General features: G+C 44.9%; 1 protein-coding gene across 1 annotated transcript in view; it reads left to right on the plus strand.

The window, feature by feature from the left end:
• grip1 (glutamate receptor interacting protein 1) overlaps positions 1-22,500 on the plus strand; it is a 63,307-nt gene that overhangs the window by 1,042 nt on the left and 39,765 nt on the right.

A 22,500-nucleotide genomic window follows, 5' to 3' on the forward strand; every position in this document is an offset into this window, starting at 1 on the left:
GAAGACCATCCATGCTCACACATACACACACGCACGCACACACACACACACACACACACACACACACACACACACACACACACACACACACACACACACACACACACACACACACACACGCACACAGGGCGGCGCATGTGTGTTCACACTTCCTCTGGATACCTCAAAGGTATCCAGGTGATGAGGCCCAGGTAGTTTGTGGCTAATAATAGGGAGGAAGTGTTGGCTGTGGAATGGAATGTTGACAATGTAACACACACACACACACACACACACACGCACACACACACGCACACACACACACACACACACACACACACACGCACACGCACGCACGCGCACGCTAGTGTAAACACTTTGACCACCATGGGGGAGACTCTCTTCTCTTCTAAACAAAGGTTAACAGATAAACTTGGGAAATTGTGTAAGCAAACTAAAATCAAAGTATAACACATCAGAATGTACAGAGATTAAAATACATCTAGAGGTGCAATAGTTCATAATATATAAAGTATATATAAAATATATAAAGTATAAAACAGGGCTTAAGCGGTTAAAGGGATATTTCACTTTCAAACAACCTGCAATGTTCAAATGTTTCCGGTCATACAGTCTGGAGCATGGGAGCTCTTTTGATGATCAATCGATAAAGCGGCAAATCGTGTTCTGGCTTGGATACATAAAATACATATCCCCTTATATATGCTGTATTGAACTCAACTGGCTTCTGCGAGAATCAGTTTCTTTCTTTTTTTTGGCGGAAAGACCAAATATTGCTTATTGACACTCATCAATGCGTCCTTGCGTCGATTTCATTCTTTTACTGCTAAGTAGAGACGTTGGGCTATATCTTGCGCCAGCCCTCATCCCTAAACTCATTTGCCATTTTTTACTATTTGAAAAAACCTTTTAAAATAGTTCCAATTGCCGATCTACAAGCTCATAATGTCTCAATGTAGATCGGCAAGTTGAACTATTTTAAAATGTTTTTCAAAATAGTGAGAAATGGCAAATACGTTTAGGGGTAAGGGATAAGGGTGGCGCAAGATGGAGCCGCTAAATCTGCTAAACCTAAAGCTTTACACCAAATATGAAACGGTGTATAGCCAAAAATCACCTTTTAATATTGAATATTTGAAGTACAGTGAAAAATGAACCTGAAGAGTTAAATCATTTCTCCTTCTACTCTCCTTCAGTCTAACAGCAGATAAATGCTGAGTTATTTCACTGTCACTCACCACTGATTGTATCATCTGGAAGAGAAATTATTAACCTTCATTTGATACAGTTTCCCTCTTTAATAATTCAATGATTGTCTAGTAGTAGTAGACGGAGGGATGTTTTCAGTGGTGGAAAGTAACTAAGTACATTTACTTAAGTACAATTTTGATGAATTTGTACTTTACTTGAGTATTTCCAATTTCCAGTACTTTTACTTTTACTTCTACTCCTTTTACTCCACTACAATTATTTGAACACTTTAGTTAACTAGTTACTTTGGACATTAAAATATTGACTAGAAAACATACATTGACCAATTCAACCCTATGTACATTTCGGCCATTTGAAAATAGCAGATCTACAAGCTCACAATGTGCCGCATCACGGCTATTTTCAAAAGATTTTGTACACATTTTGAACTTAGCAATATGAGCACTTTTACTTTTAGTACTTTAAGTACATTCTGACGCCGATGCTTTTGTACTTTTACTCGAGTACATTTTTAATACGGGATCGTCCACTTGTAACGGAGTACATCTACGTTGCAGTATGTATACTTTTACTTAAGTAAAACATTTGAGTACTCTTTCTTGTCTCTTGAACGGCTATCATTTCTCATGTAAAGTGATCTCTGGATCTGAGTGATTCCACCACAATACATCAACAGCTATTAGCTTCATTCACTAGCTTGGTGTATTGTGTATTGTTGTGAGTTTAGTGTCTTTGCTGTTTGTAATATTTGTGTCCTGTGTATTAGAGTTGCCAAGAAACATGTATCGTGTTGTTCCTGTATCTTTCCTGTGTGTTGCGAACATAGACTGCATCTATGTCTCTCTCTCTCTCTCTGTGTGTGTGTGTGTGTGTGTGTGTGTGTGTGTGTGTGTGTGTGTGTGTGGTCAGACTAAACCATGCATGCATGCACGCACGCATGCACGCATGCAGGCTGGAGGCTGGGCCTGGGGTACACACTGTATACCTCAGCCTTTATTTGCCCTGGGAGGGTGAGGGAATCGATGAAGGGACCCCAGAGGATGATTATATTCTCTGCTGATTGGTCAGATGCCATATTTTTCCTAGGGCTGATACAGCAACAAACCTACTACAGACACATCTCCAATACCTGCTAGGTCTGGTCATCTGTAACCTCGCGTCACCAGACAGACGTTTGCCGTTTCCACTTCGGAGGAAAGCCTGGTCTGCGTTCCTAAAGCGTCCGTGTGATCCGGTTTACACCGGATGATTAAAACTATAAACTAAATCAAAACAAACCTGCGTCGCCAATGCGCCATAGAGTTATGGTCCCCCTGTTTGTGTTTAGTCTCTGTACCAAACGAACTATTGCAAGAAGAACTTGAAGGAACAAAGCAAGCAAGTAGCAAGAGGAACTGGGCCACGTGCCATGAAGATTTACCTCGGCAGGGTTCAAGACTAATGTTGGCCCGTTGTCCACCAGTGGATATATATATACACATATATATTCAAATAACATATGAATCAGACTAATGTTGGCCCGTTGTCCACCAGTGGATGATAACATATGAATTAGACTAATGTTGGCCTGTTGTCCACCAGACAGTGGATGATAACATATGAATTAGACTAATGTTGGCCTGTTGTCCACCAGACAGTGGATGATAACATATGAATTAGACTAATGTTGGCCTGTTGTCCACCAGACAGTGGATGATAACATATGAATTTGGGACAAACAAAACAAGGCTGTTATTTTTCGCTAAAAGCGGTCCAAATCCAAAGCCAACTCATGTCCAATTTACTAAGTCCAGAGGATTTAAGTGGTACTTAAGACCAGATGTTGACGACCGAATTGCCATTGTAATTTCTGAGCTTAGAATTGACAGCACTACCGCAGGCGCGGAACTGCTCATCCTCTCAGTCACACAAACATGCTGGAATAGGATAAACACAGCAGAAAAATATGGAGAACAGATCTGATCTTGTCAAACTGCGAAATGCATCAACCGTCACCCCTGAGTCAACACTACAACTCCAACAAAACACACCATGACAGCAGAGAGAGGCTCTTGTAAGCTTAACACTCAATCCTATCTTTCAAGACAGGTCAAAATGTAAGAGATAAAAAACAAAAACAAGCTCCAGTGCCGTCAGTTGACAAACCAACGTCAACTTTGCAACATGCCCAGACGTGCGACCCCTTTCCTGTCCCTTGAACCACAGGATGAAAGTCGATTCTTTGTATGCATTTTTGTCACGACATCTAACTCACAATCCCGCCACTCACAATCCCCATAATACGGGAATGTCCCCATATAGGGTTACGCATTGTGACACGTCTAGTCACGTCTCCAAGACACGCCATATATGGCCATGAACCCTGATTGTGATATCACATCTAGTCACGTCTCCAAGACACGCCATATATGGCCATGAACCCTGATTGTGATATCACGTCTAGTCACGTCTCCAAGACACGCTATGCCATGAACCCTTCCTGTTTTTCATTGTGCATTTCTTGATCAAAGTTGATCCCGTTCCCATGCCAAAGTGACGGCTCTCGCCCAACAGTCTGCCGTCACCCAGGTGGATGCGTGCCCACGTAGGTCTGCCCCAGCACTACGCCCTCCACACCCCCGCGGAGGAGACCGCCGATGAGCGGCGCCACCGTCTGGCCAGGGAACGCCAGAGGCGCCGCCGTCAGATGACGGGCCTGCCCCAAAGTTATTTGTGAATCTGCGCTTGGCAGCCCACAAAAACTAGAGTTATCAACAGACCCGAAAGTTAAAGGTATATTCAGTGATTTCACTCAAATAACCGTAGGTTTCGTTTTTGGCTGTTTTGGCCTTTCGTCCAATCAGGATAGAGAGTCAAAAACGAAACCTAAGGTTTTTTGACCCCCAGGGGTTAACTGGGGACAGGGAGGAACTCCTTATATGGCCAGCACACTCTATAGTAGGGAGGATTATCACAACAAAACAAAAAAATAAGTGATATTTGAATTAAGTGAAATCACTGAATATACCTGGCCCGGCCCTACCTGGGCCCTCATCAAACCCTGTACATTCAAGACACTGCCCCCGCTGCCACCCTTAGATCTCCATATATGGATCTGACCGGTTCTGACATTCCATATCTTGATCTGACCTCATCACACCCTGTACACTCAAGACACGCTCCATATATGGCCAGTGCACTCGCCCTCAGGCGTCTTACTGGTTATTAACTTTTGTAATCAACGGTTCATGATTGTTCTTAACTTTTTGAAGTTCACTCACACTCAAAAGACTCACTCACACACCCTGGTCAAGTCCTACTTCTGTTCACATCCAAAGGACATACAAGAAATAGAGAGAGCTATGCACATCTATCTTTGATAGAGGAGTTTACATAAGTTGGATAAAAAGTTACTAATCCTACAGTGTGACAAACAGACTGATCCATTAGAACTGGTTGTGAGTTGTGACACACACACACACACACACACACACACACACACACACACACACACACACACACACACACACACACACACACACACACACACACACACACACACACACACACACACACACACACACACTAATAGCCTGTTGTTGAGGGGGTTGACAGGCTGACAGTAATGAAAGGTTTCAAGCCTCTTCCCTTGTTGTGTAATTAGAGGGGTGTGGGGGTGTATGTTTTCAAGAGTGCGTGTTCCTTTGTGTTTGGGCTTTTTAAACCACGGTTCTACAACAGAGCCCCCACACAACAAGACACATACAATGACATGGTAACTGGTCCTAGAACAGTCATCTATGCATGGTGACTGATCCTAGAACAGTCATTTATACATGGTGACTGATCCTAGAACAGTCATCTATGCATGGTGACTGATCCTAGAACAGTCATTTATGCATGGTGACTGATCCTAGAACAGTCATTTATGCATGGTGACTGATCCTAGAACAGTCATTTATGCATGGTGACTGATCCTAGATCAGTCATTTATGCATGGTGACTGATCCTAGAACAGTCATTTATGCATGGTGACTGATCCTAGAACAGTCATTTATGCATGGTGACTGATCCTAGATCAGTCATTTATGCATGGTGACTGATCCTAGAACAGTCATTTATACATGGTGACTGATCCTAGAACAGTCATTTATGCATGGTGACTGATCCTAGAACAGTCATTTATACATGGTGACTGATCCTAGAACAGTCATTTATACATGGTGACTGATCCTAGAACAGTCATTTATGCATGGTGACTGATCCTAGAACAGTCATTTATACATGGTGACTGATCCTAGAACAGTCATTTATGCATGGTGACTGATCCTAGAACAGTCATTTATGCATGGTGACTGATCCTAGATCAGTCATTTATACATGGTGACTGATCCTAGAACAGTCATTTATGCATGGTGACTGATCCTAGAACAGTCATTTATACATGGTGACTGATCCTAGAACAGTAATTTATGCATGGTGACTGATCCTAGAACAGTCATCTATGCATGGTGACTGATCCTAGAACAGTCATCTATGCATGGTGACTGATCCTAGAACAGTCATTTATTCATGGTGACTGATCCTAGAACAGTAATTTATGCATGGTGACTGATCCTAGAACAGTCATTTATGCATGGTGACTGATCCTAGAACAGTCATCTATGCATGGTGACTGATCCTAGAACAGTCATCTATGCATGGTGACTGATCCTAGAACAGTCATTTATACATGGTGACTGATCCTAGTAGTGATGGAGCAAACACATGGAACAGTGACTGTGTGTGTGTGTGTGTGTGTGTGTGTGTGTGTGTGTGTGTGTGTGTGTGTGTGTGTGTGTGTGTGTGTGTGTGTGTGTGCACGCGCGTCCGTGCGTGTGTACACAGTGTGTGTGCACGTGTGTGTGTGTGTGTGTGTGTGTGTGTGTGTGTGTGTGTACACAGTGTGCGTGCGACCGTGCGTGCTGGGCGGGAGAATGTCTTGCCCCCTTCAATTATTCATGGGCTTGTTTCCATGGTAACTGCTACAGCTGGAGCAGCAGCCAGGGGGTGGGGCTTGGATTAGATTAGGCACGGTGGTGAAGTGTGTATTTTCCTGTCCCATCCTGTAGTTAGAGACCTCTTTGCGCGTGTGCATGTGTGTGTGTGCGCGTGTGTGCGTGTGCGTGTGCGCGTGTGTGTGTGTGTGTGCGTGTGCACGTGTGCGTGTGCGTGTGCATGTGTGTGTGTGTGTGTGCGTGTGTGCATGCATGTGCGCGTGGCGTGCGTGCGGTGTATGGTACAGACTACAGTAGTGTAGCTCCATTTGCCGACAGACCTTTATATAGACATTCACATACTGCACACATGTATACAAACTTTATCGCTAATATGCAATATTTATTTATTATTATTTATTTTTAAAAGGTGAGTCAGACAACGTAGTATCCTGTCCCTCTAAAGCACAAACCACACCAAAGGGTCGTGTTGGGACAAAACGTTTTCTAAGGTCAACCACACCAATGCAACTCCTTTGGTTGTGGTTGTTGTGGACTACAGGAACTCTGTATAATGCATTTCGTGCGGGGTTCTGGTTTGCATACGTTTGCATTACGCCACGGCACAGGTTTTAGTTGAGGTTCTCAGAACCTAATTTTCGGCACTGCACAGGAGTAACCCGAGTTCTGGGAACCCATGGGAGGCGAATGCAGTGCTGTTGCTCCGAATTGTGCAGGACCAGCAGTGACTCGAGAGGCAGAGCAGGCCTTCTTGGGATTGTAAAGTTCCCGGTTTGATTGGATCGCTGGTGGCTCCTCCTGGCATCCTGCTTGTCGTAACTGAGCAGTTTGGTGCAGGGAATGCACCGAAAGGGAAATTCTTGGCCGAAACTGAATACCGAATATAGGAAACAGTTGGCCGAATATGATTAATATTATATCTCTTTTTCCCTACCATTGCTGTCATGGCCGTACCTTAAAGCTACCTGATTATGGCAAAAGACATGATTATGGCAAAACTTAACTTAAATAATAATCACTATTATGAGTCCATAAAACATTTATTCAGCACTTGAATGCATTAATTGCATACACTATTTAGTGATATATTTTCGGCCTATTCGGGCCGAAACCGAATAGGCAGAAAATGCATTTATATATATATATTTGATATTACCCAGGTGTGTTGGCATTTATTTATTTTTCTTTATTATTAATTTGTTTTATTATCATTTTATTGTATTGTATTGTATTGTCTGTATTGTTTTATCTTTTCTGTAAAGATTTCGTTGTGTGATGTATTTATTATTTTATTGTCTAGTTTTGTTTCGTTTGTTGTCTTAACTGTTTGTGAAACTAAATTGAAAAAGCAATAAAAATTTGAATCATAAAAAAAAGAAAAAAGAAAATGCATTTATAGCCATTTTCGGCCGAATATTTTCTGCGGCCGAATATTCGGTGGGTGCCTTGGATGGATGTCTCTGCCGTCGCTAATGTGTGTGTGAATTGGTGAATGTCCCACTGACTCCCACACATTGTCATGGTATCATGTAGTGGTGTCGCTAAGTAGTAGTGGTGGTGTTTTTGTCGAGGTGTAGTGTTACGGTGCAGTGGTTTTGCTACAGTATGGTGTAGAGATACTGCAAATGTGTCACTGAGTCCTGACCCAAAGTGTCATTTACTGCTGCAGAAACGCTGATTCACACCCCGGCTTGATTACTGCAAAACAGCTTCCTTTAATAGTGGATTCATCACTACTAAAGCTCCCGATAAACTACTGTATGTACCGCCTGTATATAAAACTCTGCCTGCTCAACAGTACCCGCTTCGCAGACCACAACATCATACACTAGTCGTCCGTGACCTTCACTGGCTCCCAGTCAGACGCAGAATACATTTAAAATACTACTCGCCCCCTACAAGACCCCCTCCCCACCCCCCATCTGATCCCTTTGCTCCAGTGGCGCTAAGCTCCTGCAAACGCCCAGGATCAAGCACTGGACCTGGGGGTGACAGGGCCTGGTTCTCCCCAGGCTCAAGCACTGGACCTGGGGGTGACAGGGCCTGGTTCTCCCCAGGCTCAAGCACTGGACCTGGGGGTGACAGGGCCTGGTTCTCCCCAGGCTCAAGCACTGGACCTGGGGGTGACAGGGCCTGGTTCTCCCCAGGCTCAAGCACTGGACCTGGGGGTGACAGGGCCTGGTTCTCCCCAGGCTCAAGCACTGGACCTGGGGGTGACAGGGCCTGTTTCTCCCCAGGCTCAAGCACTGGACCTGGGGGTGACAGGGCCTGGTTCTCCCCAGGCTCAAGCACTGGACCTGGGGGTGACAGGGCCTGGTTCTCCCCAGGCTCAAGCACTGGACCTGGGGGTGACAGGGCCTGTTTCTCCCCAGGCTCAAGCACTGGACCTGGGGGTGACAGGGCCTGGTTCTCCCCAGGCTCAAGCACTGGACCTGGGGGTGACAGGGCCTGGTTCTCCCCAGGCTCAAGCACTGGACCTGGGGGTGACAGGGCCTGGTTCTCCCCAGGCTCAAGCACTGGACCTGGGGGTGACAGGGCCTGGTTCTCCCCAGGCTCAAGCACTGGACCTGGGGGTGACAGGGCCTGGTTCTCCCCAGGCTCAAGCACTGGACCTGGGGGTGACAGGGCCTGGTTCTCCCCAGGCTCAAGCACTGGACCTGGGGGTGACAGGGCCTGTTTCTCCCCAGGCTCAAGCACTGGACCTGGGGGTGACAGGGCCTGTTTCTCCCCAGGCTCAAGCACTGGACCTGGGGGTGACAGGGCCTGGTTCTCCCCAGGCTCAAGCACTGGACCTGGGGGTGACAGGGCCTGGTTCTCCCCAGGCTCAAGCACTGGACCTGGGGGTGACAGGGCCTGGTTCTCCCCAGGCTCAAGCACTGGACCTGGGGGTGACAGGGCCTGGTTCTCCCCAGGCTCAAGCACTGGACCTGGGGGTGACAGGGCCTGGTTCTCCCCAGGCTCAAGCACTGGACCTGGGGGTGACAGGGCCTGGTTCTCCCCAGGCTCAAGCACTGGACCTGGGGGTGACAGGGCCTGGTTCTCCCCAGGCTCAAGCACTGGACCTGGGGGTGACAGGGGCACTGGACCTGGGGGGCTGGTTCTGTCTAAATAGCAGTGGTTGTTAATAAATAATAAGAGTTCATAAATCTGAATGTTATTGATAAATGAAAAGGTTATTAATAAATAATGTTGTTGGTAATGGGCTGGCCAATAATAAAAGGGACATTGCCAATTTATAATATTGATGAATAACTAAGAATAAGGTTATTAAAATGGTAATGCTAACAGTTTCTAATCTCGGAGGAGTCAAACTTGAAGCCGGAGACCCATCCTTCTTCTAGCCCTCCATCCATCCATTCATCCATTCATCTCTCTCTCTCTCTCTCTCTCTCTCTCTCTCTCTCTCTCTCTCTCTCTCTCTGCCTTTCCTCATCTCTCTCCTCTGCACCTTATACCCACCCCTCCTCTTTTCACTCTCTCTCTCATCTATCCTCTTCCTGCTCTCCTCTTCCTCCTCCCCTCCTCCTCCTCCTCCATTCGTTCATGCGGCTCTGTCTGCGCAACCTCTGTTCCACGCTCCCCCCAACCCCCCCCTCCCTCTCTCTCTCTCCTCGTCTCCTCTCTGTGCCAGTGGTTATTCTGTAGCCACTGCCGCCCCCCCCCCTCTCTCTCTCTCTCTTGTTCTCTCTCAATCTCTCTCTCTCTCTCATTTCATTCTCGACATCTCTCCTTCTATGTGCGTCTCTCTCTCTCTCTCTCTCTCTCTCTCTCGGTCTGTGAAATGAAGAGACGCATCGACAGAAACCTCTGGATGTTTGTGTGAACAGAAGCCGTCCTTCCTTCAGCGGAGAGCAGGAGAGCAGGAAGGGTTACAGTAAGAGGATGTAGGGGTCGGTCGGTTGGTCGTCATGATCGCCGTCTCATTTAAATGTCGCTGTCAGATCCTCAGACGCCTCAATAAAGGTAGAGAGACTATGTGTGTGTGTGCGTGTGCGTGTGCGTGTGCGTGTGTGCGTGTGTGTGTTTGTGTAAACCGCTGACATTGAAAAGAGATAGACGAGAGAGGTTAACGGCAACGGAATGACATCTGCTTGTTTATAGCACTGGAAACCAGTTTGTGTGTGCGACCGTGTGTGCAGTGTGCACGTGTGCATCCATCCGTGTGCGCGTGCGTGCGTGTGTGTGAGTGAGTGTGTGTGAGATGACACGATTAAGAGATTTAGAATGTATATGTGATCATATCAATCAACATAGTATGACATGACTTCAGTTAGAACTGATCTGTAGTAGTTTGCTGTAGTACTGCAGTACTAGACTGGCATGATACTGTACAATAACTCGACTGGTGTATTAGACCTAATGCAGTACTGTAATACTTAAGACTGATGTAGTACTTTGGTACTAGACTGATTTAAGTAAATAAAGCCTTGGGAAACCAACGGTTCGTCATAGGTCAGGAGCCTATCTGGTGTACATCCAACAGACTATAAAGAATACCAGCACTCATGTTGTATGCAATAGGATTCTTGTCTGTATTTAGTTCCCCCCCGCAGTATGCACAGCGGTCGCTGACGGGAAACTAAATAAAGACAAGAATCCTATTGCATACAAATTGGATACTACGTGAGTGCTGGTATTCTTTTCTATAGACTGTATCATCCAGAGTCGTGCAGTCGTGCACCCAGTACAGTTCTATTACGGGGAATTACTCAACTGAGTGCTTTGCTTCTTCTGTCGTTCCACAATGAGCCCCAAGCAGGGAGGCATTAGTTGGGTCCCGGTTTTATAGTCTGGTATGACCCGGCCCGGGGGAATTGAACCCCCGACCTCCCAATCTCAGAGCGGACACTCTAACAGTAACAACCTCAAGGCCTACCCAGGATACCAATGTGGTATACGTACCCTGCAGCGCGAGCGCCGAAAGTGCTACTGTTGAGCTATAACGTAGAGCCTGTTTGAGAAGGCGATATATTTACCTTTGAGTGTTAATACCTCTTGTAGTCCAATTGTAGTCCTATCGTGTTGTCACATGATCTAAATGTCCCAGTGGAAGAGGAGTGTTAGTTACTGTATATTGTATTTAGACCGTTAGACAGAGTTACCTGCAAGGGTCCATTTGGTTCATAACTATCAATCATTTAACTGGACCCCCTGGAACGCCCTTAACTCAAGGACCCCCGGGGATACCCGTACCTCACTTTGAGGACCACTGAATTATCATATTCTGCCACGGTGGTTCTTCTCAATCCATCTCATGTCAAGGACCCCTAAATTGATATGTATTTGGCCGCGTACAGTAAGCTGACAGAAATGGGATGAGAGCGATGGGGAGTGACACGCCGCAAAGGTCGGGAGTCGAACCCGCAACATGCTGTCAGACAGGATTAGCAGCCTAGGTGCCCGGACCGTTAGGCCAGCCCCGGCCCGGGCCGGTCATTATAAGAGATTAGATTAGATTATTTTACATAATTGTTTCAAAGCGTTGAGCTTGCAGATTGGGTATTTTTGAGTATTTGTAAGTGGTTAAGCTGTTCATTTATCCGGGGATTCCCTGGAACCCTCACAAGGACCCTTATGGGTCCCTGGAACCCTCACAAGGACCCTTATGGGTCCCTGGGGAACCAGTGCTCTACCATGCAGAGTCAGGTATATTTTACAGCTTTAAGATTCTCAGAGAAATCAATCATTGAGGGTGAAATTACACTGGAAAATATGAACATGCAAGATCAATAAACGAGTGGTTCTCAAACATTTTCATGTTAAAAAAACCCCCAAATTAACATGTATTTGGCCATGGACCCCCATCTGAAATTATTTTGCGCCAAGAACCCCCATACCCTCATGCATTGTGAGCTTGTAGATTGGCTATTTTCAAATAGAAAAATAGGTTTAAAGTGGTTAATTTCTTTTTTTTATGCTATATTAACTTAACCCATTCTGACCGGGCACCCATTTTGGTGTCGGCATCATGTTATGCTTTAGCTATTTAAAAATAGCAGATCTACAAGCTCGTATCGCGCCACTCGGTGGCGCGATATGAGCTTGTAGGTCTGCTATTTTTGAAAAATCGAAGAGCGACTGACATTTTTAGAATCTGATCTCAGGTCAGAATGGGTTCATCAGACCAGTGTGTGTCCGGCGGAAACCTCGTATGAATCTGATCTCAGGTCAGAATGGGTTAATATTTTGCTTGGGAGGGGGGGACTGTCTGGAACCCCTTCCAATGACCACCGGGGGTTTCTGGACAACACTTTGAGAACCATTGCAATAAACAAAATCAGTTAAAATAGTTACCATGGGAAATACAACCGTGGCGTACAAATGTACAAACGGAGTCTGGGGTAAACTCAGGTCCTGGACGGTCCCTCGGGTCTCTTAACCCATTCTGACCTGAGATCAGATTCATACGAGGTTTTCCACTGGACAAACACTGGTCTGATTAACCCATTCTGACCTGAGATCAGATTCTAGAAATGTCAGTCGTTCTTCGATTTTTTCAAAAATAGCAGACCTACAAGCTCGTATCGCGCCACTCGGTGGCGCGATATGAGCTTGTAGATCTGCTATTTTTCAATAGCTAAAGCATAACATGATGCCAACACCAAAATGGGTGCCCGGTCAGAAGTTAAGAGGTTAAGCTAGTGACTTATGTTTTCTCTCTGCATTCGTTATCCGTTATCTTCTCTGATGCTGTTTTCTGAGAATACTGATGCTGGGGTCTATATAGAGTTAAGACTATTGAGTTTTATAGGTCATGTTGCAACTTGCAACGGCAAGAGATTCAATTAATCTGCTGCACACAAAATGACTAAAAGCAGTCTTTCCAAGATCAGACCTGGCATGAGCATAGTACAGAGGCTTGTAGTAATGAGACTGCATTAATAATAGTGCTTTACTGTAACGGGGTGCTGGTTTGGCTAACAGGTGCTTTACTGTAACGGGGTGCTGGTTTGGCTAACAGGTGCTTTACTGTAACGGGGTGCTGGTTTGGCTAACAGGTGCTTTACTGCATTTCCATGTGCCCAACCAGCGGTGCCGGTTGGGCACTGGCCTACTTGTAACGATGCAAGTTGGAAATGCATGCCAGATATTATGTCTGTGTCCCTTTTATGCCCATATAAAATGTCAAATAATATATAAATATAAATATAAAAACTATCTGGTCAGCATATAACTCAATCCTGGCATCTGAGAAGCCTTTGACAGAGGTCTTCGTGCTTTGCATTTGATTGTAGCTTTACCTCATGAATGGCAAAACACTGAAAACAGTCTTATAGCAGGCACACCGAATGAACTGCATGATCACTGGAAGACCGATAAGCGTGGACCTGACCCTGTAGGAATGTACAAAGCAACTACAGATAACCAGGGATGACTACAATGGTATAAGTGGGTGCTGAGGCTGGGTGAAAGGCATACTGTTATAACAGCACTGAGGGAGGGCTGCTGGCAACACCATAGATCAGGGATGTCAAACTCAAATACACGGTGGGCCAAAATAAATAAATTGGTACAAGTCGAGGGCCGGACTGTGTTTCAACACACGGGACATTTTTGGGGAGAGGGGTATAGCTGAAAGTTAACCACAAGTGATATACTTTCACTGCTGATCAATAGTGAAGAGAAGACGCATGCTTGCGCTTGCGGGCCCTCGATACACGTGTGACAATGCACTCGCAGTGCATTGTGGGACTTGTAGTATTATGGTGGTCCGTGCAATATACCAGAGGGCCAGTTCTAATACTAATTAAATATCATCCCGCGGGCCAAAGATAATTCATTCACGGGCCTGATTTGGCCCCCGGGCCTTGAGTTTGACATATATGCCATAGATAGAATATAGTTGGCTTGTCGGAGCCTGGAATTAGGCACATTATACCCCACGGTATAACAACCACAACAAGGCATATGCTACAAGCAAAGCGCATGAAGAATAGGGCTCTAGAAGGGAGCAGGGTGTAGAAGTTAATGGGAAACTTTATAATATACCGAAAGTATAATATGGAGTTTATGATGATGTTCATTGATTAACCACTTCGTTCGTTGAGTCACTTTTTAATGTTTTTTATTTTTCGGCTTTCGCCTTTATTTTATTTTATTTTTTATGAAGGGAAAGACAGTAGATGAGATATACTTAAAACTGACAGGACTGACAGGACTGACAGGCTGACAGGAAATGGGGAGAGAGATGGGGGGATGACATGCAGTAAAGGCCGTCGGGATCGGGAGTCGAGCCCGCGGCACACTGCCAGACTGGATTACCAGCCAAGGTGCTTGGACCGCTGAGCCACGGCCCAGGCCAACGTTGAGTCACTTTTTACTCCACAAGTGAACATCGTTTCACGTGAGGTGTCGTGAGCTTGTAGATATGCCATTTGCTGAATGTTTGCCCCAGAATAGCCATGCTATAGGGTTCATGTGGTTAAATAAATAAATGCAAGAGATTGAATAATGTTTTTTTGTATCTGTATGACATGTTCTTTGCTGACTGTTTGCCCCAGAATGAGCAAGCTAGGGTTCATGTGGTTAAATTAGTCAAATAAAGTGATGATGATGATGATGATGATAATGATGATGAATACTGAATAATTGATATTGATGATGATGATGATCATGATCATGATGATGATAATCATTGATTAAAGTGAGTGAAAGACCGATCGTTCTATGACAAAAAAACAGTTAGGCGATTTTTAATTCTGTGAATCTATGGTTGGTGTCTTTGAAGGCTGATAATTGCAACTAAGCTACCACTTGGGAAGAAGGGCTATCATGAAATATTACCTAGGGATATAGACCTTAAAAAAAACAAAAACATGATAGAATTTGCCACCTTGAGTGTCCCGACCCCGACTAGTTAAAATTCTGCTCTGTGCTCATGGAGACGTGGTGCATTTATAGATGGATGAGGACAGAGAGGCATGCTGATTAAACACAGTTAACACAGGAGACGTGGTGCATTTATAGATGGATGAGGACAGAGAGGCATGCTGATTAAACACAGTTAACACAGGAGACGTGGTGCATTTATAGATGGATGAGGACAGAGAGGCATGCTGATTAAACACAGTTAACACAGGAGACGTGGTGCATTTATAGATGGATGAGGACAGAGAGGCATGCTGATTAAACACAGTTAACACAGGAGACGTGGTGCATTTATAGATGGATGAGGACAGAGAGGCATACTGATTAAACACAGTTAACACAGGAGACGTGGTGCATTTATAGATAGATGAGGACAGAGAGGCATGCTGATTAAACACAGTTAACACAGGAGACGTGGTGCATTTATAGATGGATGAGGACAGAGAGGCATGCTGATTAAACACAGTTAACACAGGAGACGTGGTGCATTTATAGATGGATGAGGACAGAGAGGCATGCTGATTAAACACAGTTAACACAGGAGACGTGGTGCATTTATAGATAGATGAGGACAGAGAGGCATGCTGATTAAACACAGTTAACACAGGAGACGTGGTGCATTTATAGATAGATGAGGACAGAGAGGCATGCTGATTAAACACAGTTAACACAGGAGACGTGGTGCATTTATAGATAGATGAGGACAGAGAGGCGTACTGATTAAACACAGTTAACACAGGAGACGTGGTGCATTTATAGATAGATGAGGACAGAGAGGCATGCTGATTAAACACAGTTAACACAGGAGACGTGGTGCATTTATAGATAGATGAGGACAGAGAGGCATGCTGATTAAACACAGTTAACACAGGAGACGTGGTGCATTTATAGATAGATGAGGACAGAGAGGCATGCTGATTAAACACAGTTAACACAGGAGACGTGGTGCATTTATAGATAGATGAGGACAGAGAGGCATGCTGATTAAACACAGTTAACACAGGAGACGTGGTGCATTTATAGATGGATGAGGACAGAGAGGCATACTGATTAAACACAGTTAACACAGGAGACGTGGTGCATTTATAGATGGATGAGGACAGAGAGGCATACTGATTAAACACAGTTAACACAGGAGACGTGGTGCATTTATAGATAGATGAGGACAGAGAGGCATACTGATTAAACACAGTTAACACAGGAGACGTGGTGCATTTATAGATGGATGAGGACAGAGAGGCATACTGATTAAACACAGTTAACACAGGAGACGTGGTGCATTTATAGATAGATGAGGACAGAGAGGCATGCTGATTAAACACAGTTAACACAGGAGACGTGGTGCATTTATAGATGGATGAGGACAGAGAGGCATACTGATTAAACACAGTTAACACAGGAGACGTGGTGCATTTATAGATAGATGAGGACAGAGAGGCATACTGATTAAACACAGTTAACACAGGAGACGTGGTGCATTTATAGATAGATGAGGATAGAGAGGCATACTGATTAAACACAGTTAACACAGGAGACGTGGTGCATTTATAGATAGATGAGGACAGAGAGGCATGCTGATTAAACACAGTTAACACAGGAGACGTGGTGCATTTATAGATAGATGAGGACAGAGAGGCATGCTGATTAAACACAGTTAACACAGGAGACGTGGTGCATTTATAGATAGATGAGGACAGAGAGGCATGCTGATTAAACACAGTTAACACAGGAGACGTGGTGCATTTATAGATAGATGAGGACAGAGAGGCATGCTGATTAAACACAGTTAACACAGGAGACGTGGTGCATTTATAGATGGATGAGGACAGAGAGGCATACTGATTAAACACAGTTAACACAGGAGACGTGGTGCATTTATAGATGGATGAGGACAGAGAGGCATGCTGATTAAACACAGTTAACACAGGAGACGTGGTGCATTTATAGATGGATGAGGACAGAGAGGCATACTGATTAAACACAGTTAACACAGGAGACGTGGTGCATTTATAGATAGATGAGGACAGAGAGGCATACTGATTAAACACAGTTAACACAGGAGACGTGGTGCATTTATAGATGGATGAGGACAGAGAGGCATACTGATTAAACACAGTTAACACAGGAGACGTGGTGCATTTATAGATGGATGAGGACAGAGAGGCATACTGATTAAACACAGTTAACACAGGAGACGTGGTGCATTTATAGATAGATGAGGACAGAGAGGCATGCTGATTAAACACAGTTAACACAGGAGACGTGGTGCATTTATAGATAGATGAGGACAGAGAGGCATGCTGATTAAACACAGTTAACACAGGAGACGTGGTGCATTTATAGATGGATGAGGACAGAGAGGCATACTGATTAAACACAGTTAACACAGGAGACGTGGTGCATTTATAGATAGATGAGGATAGAGAGGCATACTGATTAAACACAGTTAACACAGGAGACGTGGTGCATTTATAGATAGATGAGGACAGAGAGGCATACTGATTAAACACAGTTTTGGAATTGGAAGTGATGACACAAAGACATAATTGGAACTGGAACCTGATAAATGGGTACTTTCCTGATTGGCTGAAATTTGGTCACCTACCTCAAAATGTAACTATTTAAACTGGATTTCCCTGACAGCTCCTCTCCTTCCTCTCCGTTTGAAACCAGAAGGTACACATTATAAATGTGTATGTTTGTGTGTATATGCATATTTTGTTTGTGTGTGTGTGTGTGTGTGTGTGTGTGTGTGTGTGTGTGTGTGTGTGTGTGTGTATGTGTGTGTGTGTGTGTGTGTTTGTGTGTGTGATAGCTGCCCTACATTTGGAGGGGGGAGGGGAGTCTGTGGGGGCTTAGCTTTCATCTTCTGTTAGTTATGGTGTGTGTGTGTGTGTGTGTGTGTGTGTGTGTGTGTGTGTGTGTGTGTGTGTGTGTGTGTGTGTGTGTGTGTGTGTGTGTGTGTGCACTTGCTGTGTTTAGAGAGAATGTGTGGTTCTATTTTCAGAGCGGTTACTGTACACTATTGGAATATAATATAATGGAATAGAAAATAATATCTATAACATGATCCGGTACATTATGGTGCGTTATTCTACAGTATATAGTACAGTTAGTTCTACTATAATTATTCCATGTGGCAGCAGATTCATCCTCTGCAACTATAGGAGCAGCTGGCAGGCACTGTTCAATGCCCGGGGACTCCAGCTCTTTAAGGCCAGTGCCTTGCTCAAGTGCACTGACAGGAGTATGTCCCTAACATGCGTGTCTTTTGGAGGGGAAACCACACGCGAACATGGAGACAGCATGCAAACTCCACACTCCCTGCTTTGAATAACGGGTCCTTCTTTCTGTGAGTTTTCTGCACAATACAATATACTCAGTGAGCCAGCGTGGGACGTAGAAAATCCCAGGTTGGATTCCCAGCCCCGATAGAACTGAGAACGAGGGACGAATGGATCACTGTGATAGTTCAGGCAGTCACGTGACGCGGCGTGGCACCGGCACGGCACGCAGGCGGTTCCCACCCTATGCTCAGCCAAGCTCAATCACCCTTCAAGGTTTTATGACATTCATTTTCATTTATTTTTCTTTTTCTTTTTTCTTTTAGGTTTTATGACCTCAATTACACCCAAAAAACCTGAACTTTGAACATTCAGTGGATTTTCTGTTTTCTTTGGGGTTTTTTGGGCCTTTTGAGCTACAATGAAAACAGGCAACACAGTGAAACAGTGACATCTGCTGGCAAATCCCATTGACATATATGGGATTTGCAGTAAGTGATGTCACTCACTGCCGGCAAATCAGAGCACCTGTTTGAGCCAGAAAACCCCAGATCACAGAAAATCTACTGAATGTTAAAAGTTCATATTTTTTGGGTGCAATTGAGATTAGAAAACCTAAAAAAAACAAAACCTTTTTTTTAATGTCACAATCCCTTTCAGTTTCATTCGCTAACAAACTAGCACATACACCCTCCATCCTAATGGTTAAATGTAGGTGGTCTTTTTAATCCATTCAGGGCGGCGGGAACCCCTTTTGGTGTTTTAAGCATTATGTTATACTTTAGCTATTGAAAAATAGCAGATCTACAAGCTCTGCTATCTTTGAAAGATATCTTTGAAGATATATTCTTTCAGAGAGAACGTTTTTAACTCAAATCTTTGCTTCTCGGGGGTTCCCTGGAACAACATATTTTCAGTTTGGGGTCGGCGGCCAATTTCTGGGGGTCCTTGACATGAAATAGTTTGAGCACCACTGACATAGAAACATGGGTTTTTCAGAAGCCCTGCTCTAGTCTGCATAGCCTTGCTGCAGCCTGTCAGTGATCAAAGTCCCTTGGATCCCTTCACCTCCCCAGCCGCCCTCCTCCCTGTGACATTTAGTTCTTCACTATATGTTAAATGTTTGACTTCCGTGGCTTGTATATTATACCTTAGGATTAAAGGACTCGATGTTAGGTTCATGTAATACCTTGTCCTGTGTCTTAGGCTCTGCTTGGAGGGTGTTAGTGATTCTGATAGCTGTCTGCACAGCTATTCAGTAGTTATATCACAGGAGCAGAGTCACTCACAACGCCAAATTGACTGCAGTATCATTGCAATAAATGGTTCATCTTGACGAGAGTTGGCTGAGCAGTGAATGCAGTGCTGTGCCAGACCTAGGCTAATGTGCCATGAGAACGCAGACTTGGGTATACTGTCTTTATTTCCATCCTTCTCCCTCTCACCCCTCCCTCTGCATCCTTTCATCCTTCAATACCTTGTTAATTTAATTCTCTCTGCCTCTTTTGTGGCGGTGCAACCATCAATCAAACTAAGGGAATTCATCAATGTTTCTTTTCTTTCTTAACCCATTTAGGCCTGAGGCCGATTCTAAATCCAGACCTAAGTTTTCTGAAAAACTTCAAATATTTATATAGCAGCATCACATTTTTAACATTTTTGAATACTGTATATACTGTACAGAACCCCACAATGGGTTCCCGGCCTGAGGGGGTAAAACACCAAAAGGGGTTCCCACCCAGAATGCATTTTAAATTCCTAATCCTAATCCCAGAGACAGAACGGCATGATTGAGGACATGGTCTTGACAGACTGGTGCCTCTTAGTCTTCCCGGAATGTTTTGGATGAAGAGGTGGTGGGCCCGCCGAGGCGAGAGAGGTGTCAACAATGATCTCTCCCGCTCTCTCGCACTGTGGGTAGATCGGAGAGACAGCAGGTTATTGCGTGGTGCCGCAGGGCCTCGTGACTGACTGACACACGCTGATTTTTTTTGGTTTCTGGCTGCAAAACACCCGCCCAGCGCTTTGGGGCCAGACCGGTCTGCAGAAGACACACGATAATGTGAATATATGGATATGGTTTTACCAGGCTAGTCCCAGGCAGGCTTCCACATGTCCCAATCTGTTGCATCACGACAGCCTCTCAGTGGCACCACTGCCTCCCCCCCTCCATGTCTTTGGTCTCGTCACAGCAGCTTCATGGTCAAGGTCAAGTTTATGCCCCAAGCTGGGCAATTCATTTTACAGCAGATAATAAAAGCTCTAAAAACACATTGCAAACACATTACATAAACAACAACAAACATACATTATCGCAAGATACAGATCATTACGTTTAAATATAAAGATTCTTCATCCATTGACTTTTTTGAGCACCTGCTTGTCATACAGCTGAAGTTTACCCCCACAATTGCTAACAACCCTGTTTAAGGGCATTTGTCTGTCTAACACCAAGGTTACCATACCAGCAAAAAGGAGGCAGCAAAGGAGATGACAAACTCAATGAAGGCTCTGTATAGAACAAAATCATCAATGATTTGTCCACCTGAAATTTGGCTAACTTCCTGAAACAGAAGAGGCGCTGCTGGCCTTTCTTACACACCATTTCAGTATCGGAATGGAATTTCAGACGATTGTCGATAATGGTCCCAATAATGGTCCCAATAATGGTCCCAAGAATGTTTGGAGAGTTTCAGTGTCCGCGTATCAAGCAAGAGTGACTTCATGATATACTCCATGAATGAATGATGATCCAGAGTCTTCTCTTCTCTGGCCGAGCATTTAATCAGCTGTTTGTATTTGGGAACGATGGTGGGTTGAATATCCTTTGTTAACCCCCCCCCCCCCCCCCCCCCCCCCCTGAGGACAATAAGGAGGGAGTTGGGTTTCTTTCAGCTTCAGTGCTTATTATTTGGTCAATGAGTTGCCGTCGTGCCTCGCTTGCGCTGGCTTGCCGATGGATAATGGAGACAGCAATCGCTGCAAATTATAGCTTAATTCACGAGGTGAATAATAAAACAGCTTCACTGTGTCAGTGAGTGAAGAAATAGTCAGTCAGGGAAAGACGGTATTGAAGCACCACGTTGGCCTGGGCCGTGGCTCAGCGGTCCAGGAACCTTGGCTGGTAATCCGGTCTGGCAGTGTGCCGCGGGTTTGATTCCTAATCCCGACGGCCTTTACTGCATGTCACTCCCCCCATCTCTCTCCCCATTTCCTGTCAGCCTGCTGTCTGTCCATCTATAGAAAACATCACACCCGTGTGAACTGAGTGGTGCAATTCCCCCCCCCCCCCCCCCCACCTCTTTCTCTCTCTCTCTCTCTCTCTCTCTCTCTCTCTTTCTCTCTCTCTCTCATTAGCAGGCAACAGAGCATGCACTATCCCTCTCTGTTTCTGGCGCCCCCTACTGGTACTAATAAGTCATATACTCGTGCTCATGACCAATGCCAAATGCCAATGCCACATAGGCGCATAGGCGGACACGGACATTGCTGGATGTAGGAGTGGCTGCACCACTCAAAAAAATAAAATAAAGGCGGAAGCCGCAAAAAATTTAAGCACCACCTTGATTTATGTAGAAACAACAAACACTGCTGGAGCCCTTTTGTTGCTGAGCGGATGTCCGGACAAGGCTCATAGCTGGAATCACGGCAGCTGGTAGATAGGCAGTGTTTCTCAAAGTGGGGTCCGGGTAACCTGACGCTGCCAGATCCAAGAAGCTTGCTACACAAATTTGTTTCACAGCTTATTGGGATCTGGGATCGCGGAAGCAAATTCGATGACGGGGGCTGTTCCTTTTTTTCAAGATACTTGGTAGATGATTGGATGGGACCGTCTGTCTATCACCGTGTGGGCGTGCAAACACAACCAATCATTGACGTGTCTATATAGCTTCACATCCGGTTTCGCACATATCCCGCCCTTAGCTCACGCTGATTGGTTCGGTACGGAACGGATTTTTGTCAGCTCAACTCCCTGAGAGATCCCAGATGAGTGCTGTGTTGGGGAACATGGTTACCCAATACCGCCCTCATCTGGCAGCGTCAGGTTAGGGTCCGGGGTCCTTGAGGTGGTTCTATCCATTGATCTGCTATTTTCTAAAAGTCCCCCAAGAAATGTGAATGTTTTGCCTGGCACAAATATACAGATTAGGGATTCATTC

This window comes from Protomyctophum parallelum (assembly GCF_964188405.1).
Source record: "Protomyctophum parallelum genome assembly, chromosome: 22".
Classification (NCBI taxonomy): Eukaryota; Metazoa; Chordata; class Actinopteri; order Myctophiformes; family Myctophidae; genus Protomyctophum; species Protomyctophum parallelum.